The following is a 13,594-nucleotide window of genomic DNA, read 5'->3' on the forward strand; positions in this document are numbered from 1 at the left end:
AGGTCTCCATCCCAAGACGGTCAGCGACCTCTTAAATGGTAGGGAAAATCCCGGATCGCACTCTTCGCAAACCAGGTGGGAACAGCCACTGTCCCCAGTTCTGCTCCCGGGAAGCCGAATGCGACGGACACCCTCGGAGGAGACGCCCGGTCGCCTTAATAGGCAGGGGGAGCTCCATACGCCCTTCCCTCCGTTCCCTTCATCATCAGGTTGGTGTCCAAGATGACAACGGAACCGGTCGCACTCGATCCTGATCACGCCGTGGTGGCCAGGACAGCCCTGTTCGCATTCATATCTCCACCTCTTCAAGAGATGGCTTCCTCAGCCGATCCTCGCCCGGATCGCTGTTGATCCAGTACGGACGGATTTCCATTTCCTGACATCGAGACGAGTCTACTCTGGTGGCGCTGGAGGATACGACCCTGACCGCCCTGCCAGAGGATGGGTGGAGGACTGTGATCCTGGCTGCAAGGAAGCCTTCCACCAGCGGTCCTATACCCTAAAATGGAGGAGATTAGCCTCTCCTTGATCCAAAAGGGACTTATCTCCTGCTAAGGTGTCCACTCCGGTGGTGCTGGAGTTTTGATGGCGGCTTTTGGATGACGGGGGCTGTGCCTCGCATCCATTAAGTGCTATTTGTCTGCCATTTGCCTAAGTACCAATCGGGGGGAGAGCTTCCTTTTTCCGGGCTCCTTTGGGAAAGGGTTCCTTAAGGGAATGTTGCCAACTGTTCCTCCTGGTTGGTACCAGCGCCGGCTTGGAGCCTGAGGCAGTGCTGTCTGCAATCCAATCCAAGCCCTTTGAAACATTGCCACAGGCGGACTTGAGACTATTGACTTGGAAAACGCTTTTCTGTGGCAAATCACCTCTGTCCGCAGTGCGGTGCGGCGAATTCTGCGCTTGCGGGGGACCAGCCCCCTTCCTGACGGTTCACAAGGACAAGTTGGTCCTCGGACAGACATTATTTTTCTGCTAAGCGTCATGTGCTTCCACATATGCCAGGACATGTGTTACCGACCCTCGCTTCCAATCCGACTTCGGATGCGGCAGCGGAGCCTGCACTCTCTCTTGACGTCAGGCAGTAGCGCTGGCGTTTTACCCTGGACAGGAACTGCTGCTTCCAGTCGGTCTGGAGACCTTTTCCAATGCTACTGGAACCGAGGAAGGGGTTTCCTGTGTCTGCACAGAGGTCTTCCAAAATGGGTGGCCGGGGGTGGTCCCATCCACCTATGTATGAACTATTGGGCAAACCTCTCCTGCAGGTTTCGGTCATTCTTACAAAGGCCATGTCAGCATCCTCTGCATTCTGGTCGGGGATTCCCCTTGGAGGATGATCGCAAGGCTGCTGTCTGGTCCCACCTCCTGACTTTTATTACTCACTATAGGTTGGACACCAGAGCCATCCGAGACGCCGTTTCGGGAGGCTTGTCTGTTGGTTTCAGGGTGCATTTGATTTCATACTGATAATTGTGTTCAGCACTTTGTACATATGTCAATGTTTACATTCTGTTGAATGTTGGTTTGGCCACAATTGCACGACCTCTTGCTAACCCTTCAGGTTTTTTAGCAAGCGGTATGATGAACAAAAAGACTGACTATTTTTATGGTTCAAGGTGTTTATTGTTGCAATAAATATACCTTGGTTCACATAGCTTTGGTTTCAGGACACTCCTCCGCCCTTACCTAAGCTTGCGTCTAAACCCATTGTATGATCGCCGAGACCACGAAGAAGAAGGACAGTTGCTTACCTGTTAAAAGTATTTCTTCGAGTGGTCATCTGCGGGAATACATACAAATCCCACCGTCCGTTCCCCCTCAGTGTCGCTTCATTGGTCTCTTTCCATCGCCTGCTTGTCGGAAAAAATTCGCGGGAACTGGGAAACGAGCGGGGAAGGCAGGGGCCTTATATAACGGGTGCGGCTGGTAGTTACCGCAAAAAGTTTCACTCTGTTGCCCGAGTAAAACTCTGCCCATGGCTTCCAGTAGGTTCCGAGCGCATGCGCAGGCGCAGTGATTCAGTGAACCCCATTTGTATGTATTCGCAGATGACCACTTCGAAGAAATACGTTACAGGTAAGCACCCTGTCCTTCTCCAGCCTTTTGCCTTCCAGAATACTGTCTCTCTCCCCCTCATTAATTAGGTTTAAAAGCCCTCTGATACATTCTTGAGACTATGGCAAAATGTTTTTTGCCAACTGGTGTGAGATTGCCAACCGCTCCTTGCCAGAAGTCCCTCCTCTTGGAACCGCACAGCCCATGTTTGGCATAGCGCTTGCTTTTGCTTGTATGTAATGCTTTCAGTCAAAGCTTTATGACATGGGATCAGTGTGATGTGGTGATCTTCCAAATGGATGGCAACCTCGTGCTTCAAAAGAGGCACATTCTGATGCCTGCTTCTGTTGGGGCTAGAGATAGGTTTGTGTTATTATATGCCTTCAATACAAGGGAGAACTGAAGTACATGTTTAATCTTATACCACCCATTGTCGCACACTTCCACTGAATGATGCCTACACAGCTCTAAAGGCATCCAGTCTGGTTATTGGCACACAAATGTGGACAGTAAAAGGCCACGTTTTCACCCTAGATATCCTGCCGGACTGGTGCCATCACGGCTATGGCGGGCCAAGCTGGTGGCCCCTGTGAATGAATGAACAACTGTCCCCGCAGTGGATACCAGATAAATGCGTGGATAGCGCAAGTAGGTCTCTCCTTTTGTCATGTCGATGTTGACATTCCTTCCCACGATACTGCGTCAGTCAGAACGAGCAAAATGGCCACCTGAAAACTCTGGGGAGTCGCTTCGTCGAACGGCTAATGGAGACTTTTAGTGCCCTGCATTGTCAAGCATATGCCACATTTCAAGTGCTTTGTGGGATATGGCAAACCGTGGCAATGAATCTCCTGCACTTTGGACAGTTGAACTGAACTTCGGTATAAACGTTCAAAGGAAAGGCCGAGGAGTGGCACATCTCTTGAATACATCTCTGCCAATAACAGGGTCAGTCATAGATTTATCAGCGAAGCCAAAGGCAAGCCTTCTGACAAATCTGCAAGAAAGAAAGCCCAGGAAGAGGTTCGCCTTATGGTCACCATAAGTTGGAATGACTTGAAGGCACACAACAACAGGATGGTTTACGAGAGATCTTGTAGCACTTTTTAGACTAACTAACAGAAAGAAGTGGCTGGGCTTTCCTAGACTTAGGACACGGTCATGCTGCCAAATTCTTTTCTTTAGTTAATCTCAAAAGGTGCTACAACGATTCTCTCACATACTGATCCTACAGACTAACCGGCTGTCTCTTGGAATTTTATTCACGAAGTATGATGGACGTGGATCCATTATGATATTAGCTGGCTCTGTCTATAAAATCCTACTCTGCTTGCTTCCCTGTTATGTGTGCTAACGCTCAACTCTCCTCTTAGCTATATCCCCCAGAATCCCGACCACCGCCAAGGCTTGTAGTTCTTTTTCATACAGTCTTGCCAAAATCGGACCATTCTCTCCGCCTTCTACTGCCCACAGATCTGTCCATGCCTTTAGTGATCTCACGACTTGATTATGTAACCTCCTTCTGGCAGGGTTCCTCTCTTCACCTCCGTCCTTTAATTTCTGTCCAGCATTCAGCTGCACCGGCACTATCACTTCCCCACCCACCGCTTTCGACCACATTTCTCTATGTGTTGGCATTCCTTCATGGCTCCCCCTCCCTTTCCAACATTCGTCTAAGCTCCTGCTGTCGACATTCAAGCCCTCCATGGACTGGCCCATCCTTACTCTCGACCTTATTTCTCCTCACCTTTCCCACTCGGGCTCCTCTGTTTTCGGTTAGTCTAAGGTCCTGCCATGTCCCAGCCCAGGATTTCCTCTGCCCCATCTCGGATTGCCCCTTCACTCGGCGCCATCACTTCTTCCCCCACGACACGCAACCATCACTTCCTTAACCAGCTTCCAAAAGGAGCTGAGACCAACCTGTTCAGAGAAGCCTTCCCAGCATTGCATTAATTGTCATTGCTATTTGATGTTCTTTTGTTGTCTGTTTTATCATCATTTCTTTGTATTGCTATGTAATTTTATATGTATTATCCTACTTATAGAGGCCCCCTTCCCACCACCAACTCCCTTCTCTTTGTGTGTGTCTTTTTAGATTGTAAGCCGCGGGCAGGGAAACGTCCAATTAAAAAGATTGTATGTACAGCACTGTTGTAAATTTACCGCACTTTATAAATAAATGTTAATAATGATAACAATAATACTATAATACTAATAACTACTAGAGGAGACAAGGCAAACCTCCAGATGTGGAGTCGACGGCTCTCTGGCCGGCATCCATCGTTTTGTGGTCTTGTCGGGCATGTGGCCATGTCTAGCAGGTTTATTCCTGGGTCTTGCTCGGTATTTTGTGGTTGGCCACCTTAGAGATCGCTGGATGGAAGAGAGTGGGGATTATCTATCTATATATATATATTATATACTGTATCTATTGTGTGGACTCTTAGGTTAGGAGAAGTGATTTACATGTTAAGCCGTGTATTGTTCTCTTGTTGTAAAGTCTGCACTTAGAGCAAAAAAATCGGAACTGCAAGCTATTGGAATGGGGGCATCTAGTTTAAGGAGACTTTCCCTGTGTGAAAGGGATTTGGGGATTCCAAGTAGCCCACCAAGTTAACATCAGTCAACAGTGTGATGTCGGCGGCAGCGAAAAATGCCATGCAATTCTAGGCTGCATCTCATACTTAAGGATATCCTGCTCAAATTTGGTGGGGAAAAAAATTTTTAATTTTTTAAAATTAGCTCAACACACCCAATATTAGGCTCCTTACAAGTACCTTTCGGATCGAATCCCAGCCTGTCTACCCGTGGACCAGAACTTCAGGAACTGACACAAACGGCAAAGTCTTGAATTTTAATCTAGTTTATTGAGCACAGCGCCGGGACCCCACTCCACACACATACATTCACTCATCAGTCACTCAAGGCTATAAATAGAAGAAAGGGAGGGGCAAAATGGAAAGAGAACACAAGCCTTCTAATGGAACTACTGCCTGGGATGGTTTCCTCAGAATCACGGTAGATTGCAGAGAACATTATGAGGGAAATGGGGAAAAGGGGTGTATGGAACCATTGCCCAGGAGAAGCAAGGGGACTGAAAGAGTGTCAGGAACAAAGGAAAAACTGGACTTTCTTTAAATAGGTTGCTAGTCACATAGTTCAGTGGAGGCTTTTTGTCCTAATTCAAAGCAAAACCACCTCACACATCACTGATCATAGGCATCCTCTCTGCCATGCGAAACGATTGTTGCAGGTCTGTGAAAATATCTCCCCGTCATTAACTCGTCTCATAGGTTTGAAGGAATCTGCCTTTATGCAAACTCCTCGCTGAGGCCTGCTGCCTACATGGGTTTGGGGTTCTCTCTGCTTCAGATCATGGCAGCCAAGGGGCAGCTCCCATACTGCCTTTCATTAGGTATAAGGAGACATCCTTCACCCTATAGATGCCGGACTGCTCGAGGCCTCTATGAATCAAGGATGCCAGGGAGGACAAGGGCCATGATTACCTCCAAGATGCATTTTGGGCTAGGGATTTTGGGGGGTATTTTTTATAAATTCCCTACTGATAACAAAATAGAACGTAAGTGTCTAGATCAAGGCGAAGTAATAGTCACATGTATTCTGCTCTGATTCAGGGCCCCACCTGGATATTGTGTCTCAGTTCTGGACACCACAATTCAAAAAGAATTGAGAAACTGGCGCCTGTATCCAAGGAGGGAACTAACATGGTTGAAGGGTCTGGAAAACCCTGAAGTACATGAGGAAAGATTAGGGAGCTGGGGCATGTTTAGCTGGAGAAGAAGAAGGTTAAGAGTGATATGATAGCCTGTTAAATATTGAAGGGGATGTAACGATTGAGGAGGGAGCAAGCTTGTTTTCTGCTGCTTCAGAGAACCGGGACCCAGTGGAGCAATGGATGTCTTAGCTACTGGGACACAGATTCCGCTAACATTTGGAAGGATCTTCTGTAGAGTATGGCTGCTGACAGGGAACACCATCTCCCTTCCTCAAGCTTATGGTGGAGTCTCCCTCCTTGGATGAGTCTTTTAAGCCGCGGACTTGATGGCCATTATGCAATGGGGATGTTTTTATTGGATTTTCCTGCTTGGCAGAAGAAGGGGGTTTGGATGGACCATCGGCCCTTCTTTGGATCTTTCAAGTTCCAATTCTATGATTCTGTTGTTGAATGGCAAGGCCTCCACGAAGCTCCCAGAGGTTTGAACCAAGAGTTGTCTTACAGGCACCCAGCAAGATAAATGTCCCAAACATACCCGCAGAAATAATCCAGTTTCGCGAAGCTTTCACTGCCCTGGCCTCAGTGCTAGGAATTCCTGGGAGTTGTAGTTATTTTGGCCTCAGGCTCCTCTCTGACCGAAAAGGCCAATGTCTAACAAAAACCTACAGTTCCATGCTTCCCTAGCTTAGCCGGGCCGTGAACGCGGTCCAAACTGGATTTATTTCTCCAGTGCGTTTTGGGCCATGATTGCAGGTCGAAGAGGAGGAAAGAAAGAGATCACAAAAGAAGCGGAGGGAGCCTAGGGCGATGAGCTCATTCCTTAACGCTCTCTTACTGCCGATGCGCAAAAGGCGTCAAGCCTTGCCTCCCTCCGAACTGCGCATTGCGCTGACGCTCTTTAGGTCAGGCCTTAAAGGGCCATGGCGCCAGTCCTCCTTCTCCCCATTGGTGGCGCATGCGCCAGTAGAAAATCGAAGTGGAAGGGCGGAACGGAGGAGGAGGAGGAGGGGGAATAGTGCCTCTTCCTCCAGTTTCTCTAGGTTTATGCCTTTGCGCATGCGCAGTGCAGAGAAAGGAGGAGGAGGGATGCGGACGGGGGAAGATGGCGGCCTCGTCGAACAACCCTCGGAATTCAGCGAGAAGATCGCGCTCCACAACCAGAGCAGGCCGAGGAGACGGCGGCTTCGAGGAGGTCATGAAGGACCTGAGCCTGACGCGGGCCCACCGGGTGAGGAGCGCCCCACGAGCCCTGCGCCTCCCTCCGTTCCCCTTCAGACAGAGGAGCCCCGGGAGGGGAGGGAGCCCTGAGGGGAAAGGGAAGGCGATGGCAACGGCAAGAACGCCCCTCCCTCCGTGTTGGAGGGAGATGGCCTCTCTAGGGATCTGTAGGTCCTCCAGCGCACTCTATGGTCAGTCGCACTGAAAGCCCTAGAGAGAATATACTCCACTCGGCCTTTCGTAGCTCCTCCAGCGCAGTTCTATACTCACGGATTTGATTAGTATCTATTATCTAGCTGATATTACTGATATGCAATCTATGTTCACGCAATTTGGTGAATATGGCCCCTCTCGGATTCTAGGTCCTCCAGCGCAACTCTATTGTTAACGTTAACTAAAAGCTGCACTGAAAGCCTAGAGATTCCTAGAGAGGACACCACTACTTTTGTACTCACTCCAGCGCCAACTCTTGGTCGGTGTCTGTCGACGTTGACCACAGAGTTGCCCTGGATGGACCTACCGCGATTCATAGAGAGGCGTCCTCTCAGGTTCAAAACAGGGTGCTTTTGTGATTGATTTTTTCTCTATTTGTGCAGGGGTCTTGTGCCCTGACCTTGCGAATACGGAGGGACAAGTGTTTCATATCTGCCCTGTTAAAATTCGATAATAAAATACGGCAGACAACAACTAAATTGACACATTAGGTAATGCCGTCACGCATTGCCTGGGGACACTTCCCTGAACTCATTGCCCCACAACAAACAATGCGGATTTTAGCATACCTCAGAGGGATTGCCAGGCCGGGTCAAGCCTGGATTGAACTCACACCTTGTGGTTTGTGCGACAAATGCACAGATGAGTGGCTGCAGTTCAGGCTTGACACTGCGCCCAGAGTTGTGGTTTTTAGTTCCTCCTAATGGGCTTCCTTAGGGTTGGTTTGTCCACCCCCCTCCATTGACCTCCTGCTTTCATTTCACAACCCCACACAATCCTTAGGAATGTTCTCTTCGTATAAGTATAATAATTAATAATAATAATATCAGTTTTTGTATCCTGCTCCAAAAAGATCAAACAGCAACACCAATAAAAACATGCCAAAAACAATACAATAATGCCCCGTTGTCCATTGTATCCCAAACCCCCCAGCCTTCCACACCCACAATAAGATACAATTTAGTATTAATAAGTGTTAAAACGATTAGTAAAAGCAGGGCAGAGGCAGCGGGTGCGGCTAAATAATTAGGTTAATGCTTTACAATGGATTGTTGGAATGGGAAGGCTTGCAGGAAGAGATACGTCTTGATGTTACTCTCAGTCGTCGTTCCCATGGACTAACTGAATTCCATGCTAATAGCTGAGCCCAGGCTCATATGAGTCGGAAACTTTCCATCTGTCTGCATCATAGGTTTTTGTGTGTTTGTGGGTTTTTCTTGGCTATGTGGTTGTTCTAGAAGGGTTTATTCTTGGCGTTTTGCCGGCATCCGGCCAGAAGAAGATTAGGAATGGAAATGGCCAGCCATGACAGAACTAGAAAAGATCCTAGAGAGGAAAGATATCCAGGGCTAAAGTTTAGAATGGACCGTTCAAAACACAGAACAATACACAGATGGACACTGGAAATCACTCCCCACACCCCAGTGGTCATCAACATATAACACACACACACACACACCACTCTCTTCTATGCCATCCTTCTTGAGATGCCCAGCCACAGAGTTGCTGGCACAATGTCAGGAAAAAACCCTCTTCTAGAAATGGCCACAGAGACTGAAGAACCCATTTAAAACCCCCTATATCATGCTAAGCTGTGACATATAAACAACTAGGAAATTTAGAAGAGAAAAATAGCTTCCTAATTACCATATCATACCCAACCACTAAATGTCTTTACATAGAAGATTTGATGAAAATGTCTATATTTTAAAAAATTCAGCTTTTTAAATTTGAAATTGTAATTTCAAACAATTCTGGGGCCTCTCCTTTTCTCCTCCCGCTGAGCTTCCCCTCCCAACGTCTCTCTAAAGCATTCAAAAACATCTCTTAAAGCAGTGGTCCCACGTGCTCTTTAAGCAATTTTGGACTTCATTTCCCAGAATCCCAGGCTGATGGCCAACATGGCTGAGGCTTTGGGGGCTGAAGTCCAAAACTCTCTGAAGGCACAGTGGGACTGCTGTCTTCAGGGAAGCAGGTGAATGCCACAGCCTGTTTCTGCCAAAAGGTAGGTGTTTGAGGAAACAGTGGTCTCAGCCCCCTTTGGGGGTCATCTGGTGCGCTCCACACCCTTATAGTGACGCCACAGTGGTGTGTTTGCCATTCTTTGGGTATGGCATGAGGACCTTGCTACATTCCTCAAAGAGAATGAAAAGGCATCCAGTTTTCTCTCTTCTCAGATTGTATGGGAGAGAGAAAGGCGGTATTGTTCAGTAAAATTAGTGGGGTGGGGAGGATGGGGTGACAGTCCTTTAGTGGCGGTCCCTGTGGTGTCACCCCCCTCTATTGACCTCTTCCCATCTCACGCCATACAGAATCTTAGTACTTCCAACATTGAATTTACAGCCAGAAGTGGGCTCATCTTCTTGAATTCCATATTATTTGAACATGTATTATTACAGTTTTAATTGCTTATTACAAAATAAACCCTGTTAGTTATTATATTATGCTTTGAGATATGTATTAATCACTATGTGGGGGATCCATTCCGGAAACCACCACCACCCTCCCCACATAAGGGAAAAATGTGGGACCTCAAGTCTCGTTGTTTTCAATGGTGGTGCGCTCCTGTGTGGGTGTGTGCTGCATGCACGCACAGGCACATTGCCATAAAAGTGCTGGGGTCGCCATCCAGTGACGTGAGTCCTGTTATGGCGAGCCGCGTATGACGCAGGCGCGTGTAATTGATTGTAGTACAGTGCACTGTGTCATATGTGGGCACACTATATGTGACTTTCAGCATACGCTGAAAGCTGCGAGGGGCGCGCGGAGGGACACGTCTCATTAAGGTTAATGGGGCATGCACCTCTCGCCATGCAACCGCCCCATTACTTTCAAGGGGGCTCATGCACCACACTTTTTTTTCGCAGGGGGGCGGAACGATCCCCGCGTAAAAAAAAAGGCGCCATGTACATCTTTTTGAATCTTTTGACTTTCATATTTTTGAGACTCCTTGAATTTCTTTGAGGGTGAGACATTAGTTTCTTATGCTGGTCTCTTCTTTCTAATATATAATTAATGTGTTCCTTCAGTGTTCTGTGCTTTCATATATTAAGTTGCGATCTTAATGTTTGCTGCTTAACTTTTTGTGTTTGCACCATTCTCAATCCTGTATTTCCAACTGTTCTTTCAGAAATTTATAAGCACAGATGCTGGTGACATTGTCGGAATAAACTCTTCTGGAACATGGCCACAGAGCCCGAAAAAACCCAAAAAAGGCCTAGTGGGAGTGTTCTTTTTGGAATTTCTAGGTCCTTCACTATGACTTTGGTTAAATTGACCAGAGTTGTTGCTGGAGGACCTAGATATTCATAGAGAGAACAATATAAGTCAAGCTGCAAAGGGGGGGATGAGGTGTAAAACCAACTAGCTAAACGGTATGAATGACTATAAAACAATATAAAAACTAAGGAAAAAAACCACTATCTAAAGCAACACCCCATATAAAATATATACACATTTATATATTAAAGGCTGCTTGGAAAAAAACTTTGCTCTGTGCAAAAGGAAAGCAGGGATGGGCAGCCAAGCCTCCATAGGAGGACATTCAAATGGTGCAGGGATGTAGCCAGGGGGGGGGGGTTTCTTGGGGTCCAGACCCCCCTTGCTTTAGGACATGAACTGGTGTGTGCTGCTGGTGCGCCACACCCAAGCCCATTATAATGGTGCACTATTCTGGACCCCCCCCCCTTTCCTAAACACTGGCTACGTCCCTGATGGGGGGAGCAGCCACCCAAGAAGGCCCTCTCTCGTGTCCTCACGAAGGTCAGCTGCTATGGTTGCTGGCGCTGAGAGAAAGCTCTTCCCCTATAGATCTAGACTTTGGCAGCTTCGTATGTGAGATATCGATTTCAGATAGTTGGACTTAAGCATGACTTAGTACTCGTAACCTTTTCAGTAGTTCAATCCAGGCACCTGAATGGCTTTGCGTCTTCCCTTCCGTGTGTGTTGTGCGACTCTGGTGTGTGTGTGTTACTAACCGTTATTGCTTTTTAACTAATGTGCTATTTCAGGGGTGTTGGATGCGGCATTTAAGTCAAATTATGTGGGAATTTTGTGGATTTGATACGTCTGGAGTGTGGTTAGTAAGATATTCAATATAAATGCAACTGGTCAATATGGATTGGCACAGATTGTTGTATCCCAAAAAAATTCCCAGTGATGTCGTACCAAAAACTCCCAGCAATCCAATGTCTGACTTCATTTTTAGGACAAATGAACATATTGTGGTTGTAAGTAGCAAAGTTTTTGCAGAGTAGATACTGCAACCATCTCTTTTAGTACCAAGGCGATGACTGACATCTTTTTACACATACTGTGTACAGTAATTAGTAGTTTACTTCTGTCCTGCGAGGAGTAAGTGCCTTCTCCTTAGAATGAGGTGGGGGTAACATACGACTCTCTGATGTTATATAGTCCTGATGTTGTTTGAACGCATCTCCCGCAACCCTTGCCAGCTTGGCCAATGGTGGAAAAGTGGCGTTACAGCAATAATAACCTGGAGGATTGCATGACCCGCTCCCCTCCTCAAGTCTTTCAGAGCTTAGCTGATTTGAACGTGTGCTTTGAATTAAAGTGGTTTCCAAAAGAGGATTTTATTTATTTCCCCACACACACAGCAGGGGTGATTAGTTGGTTTTTTAAAAATTCAAAGGCATCGATATGTTATCTAGGACAGTGATGGCCGAACCTATGGCACGCGTGCCCCAGAAGTGACACTCAGAGCCTTTCTGTGGGACATGCTGCGTCACCCCAGCAACAGAGTTGCCCGAGTTGTTATAGAAAGCCAGAGCGGAACTGGCACTTTGAACTTGGATACGTGGGTTTGGGTTTGCAGTTTGGGCATCGGTTTCTAAAAGGTTCACCATCACTAAACTCTAGAAAGTCAGTCTGCAAAAGCGGATCTTGTGGCCTAGAATTGGATTGAGGAGCCCCACTCAAGTTATGCAAAAAAGCTGATTGCTACAATGAGCGCTTTTTTCAGTTAGCTCAACCGTGCTGCAAGACCCTTTAATTTGTTTTTGGGTGTGTGTATGTAATGACAACAGTTGGAATAGGCACCGGGCTGGGAGTAATTAAAAAATTCTTTACTAGTGTAGCTTGTACTAATTAATTTTATTGTGCAGGCAATAGTAGTAAACACCTCACTTTACTGGAAGGTATCGGTAGGCACAAGTACCCTAAAATTGCTACCATAAAGTTCTGACCGAGCGTGTTCTAAAGATTGCCAATCTCCGTTGGCTGGTACAGAACAACTCAAGCAATATAGAAGAATCTGTTTTTTGATGAAGGTCAAGTCTCAGCTCTGCATAAATCCCTCCAAAGGACATTGATCTTACTCAGCTGAAGCTCACACTGCCACTTTCCCCCAACGGATTAAGATTACAGCAGGAATACTTCAAGTCTGAAGTGTTTCATCTTCCTCCAACCACATGAAGCAACTCATGAAGAGAGCAGTCAGCATTTTCAATTCGGTTCGGGATGCTGCTGAGCTATTAAGTGGCTGAAACAGAAGGCCAAAATAAGCTGCTTGGGTCAATTTGGAGGGGGCTATGCTCCTTACATGGACACTGAATCTTAAGAGGCCCAGAAGCTGTTGCAACAAATCTGTGTTTCTCCATTCCTTAGGATCGTGTTTAAATGATGTACGTGTTTGAGTTCTGGAAGAGGTTTATTCTGACATTCTTGAAGATGCTCAGCCACAGATGTTGCGACATGTCGGGAATAAATTTTCCAGAATATGGCCACATGTCCAAAAAAACTCCCAACCAACTCTTACATGTGTGCCATGGAGCCTTCAACTTACGCCCAGGCCATTCCCACTTCCTTTGTAGGTTGAGAGCTGGCCAGTGAGGCAAGCGCAGCAAGGAAACTCCCTTGATTGAACAAATGTGGTGTGGAGGGGAAGCGTACTTTACGATACTCTGGCCAGACGAAAGATATACACTGGGTTCTGGATGGATCAAGAAGCTCTCCTTGGAAGCTTAAGATGATTCAAGTAGAGCTCTATACTTGGCACATAACAAGAAGGCATGGTCACTAGAAAAAAACAATTTAATGCTATGCAAGGTAGAGGGTAGCAAGAAAGAGAGGACGCCACGACGAGATGGATAGGCTGATAAGGGGGGTTATGGACAAGGGCTTTCAGGATTGGACAACGCAGTGGACGGAAAGGGATTTCTTGGCGATGTCTCATTCCAACAGGGTGCCACGATGTCAAAGTTGACTGGAGGGCAGCTAACAACAACAGTGATGTGTCTCCATGTGTTTTGTATGTCTGGATAGGGTGAGTTCCATTGAGGTTGTTTTAGTCACCGATGCAGCCCCACAATACCCTTTAATATATCTCCCTAACATTTATTCAGTATGGGACAGGTT

The sequence above is a fragment of the Sceloporus undulatus genome, chromosome 10 (assembly GCF_019175285.1).
Source record: "Sceloporus undulatus isolate JIND9_A2432 ecotype Alabama chromosome 10, SceUnd_v1.1, whole genome shotgun sequence".
Lineage (NCBI taxonomy): Eukaryota > Metazoa > Chordata > Lepidosauria > Squamata > Phrynosomatidae > Sceloporus > Sceloporus undulatus.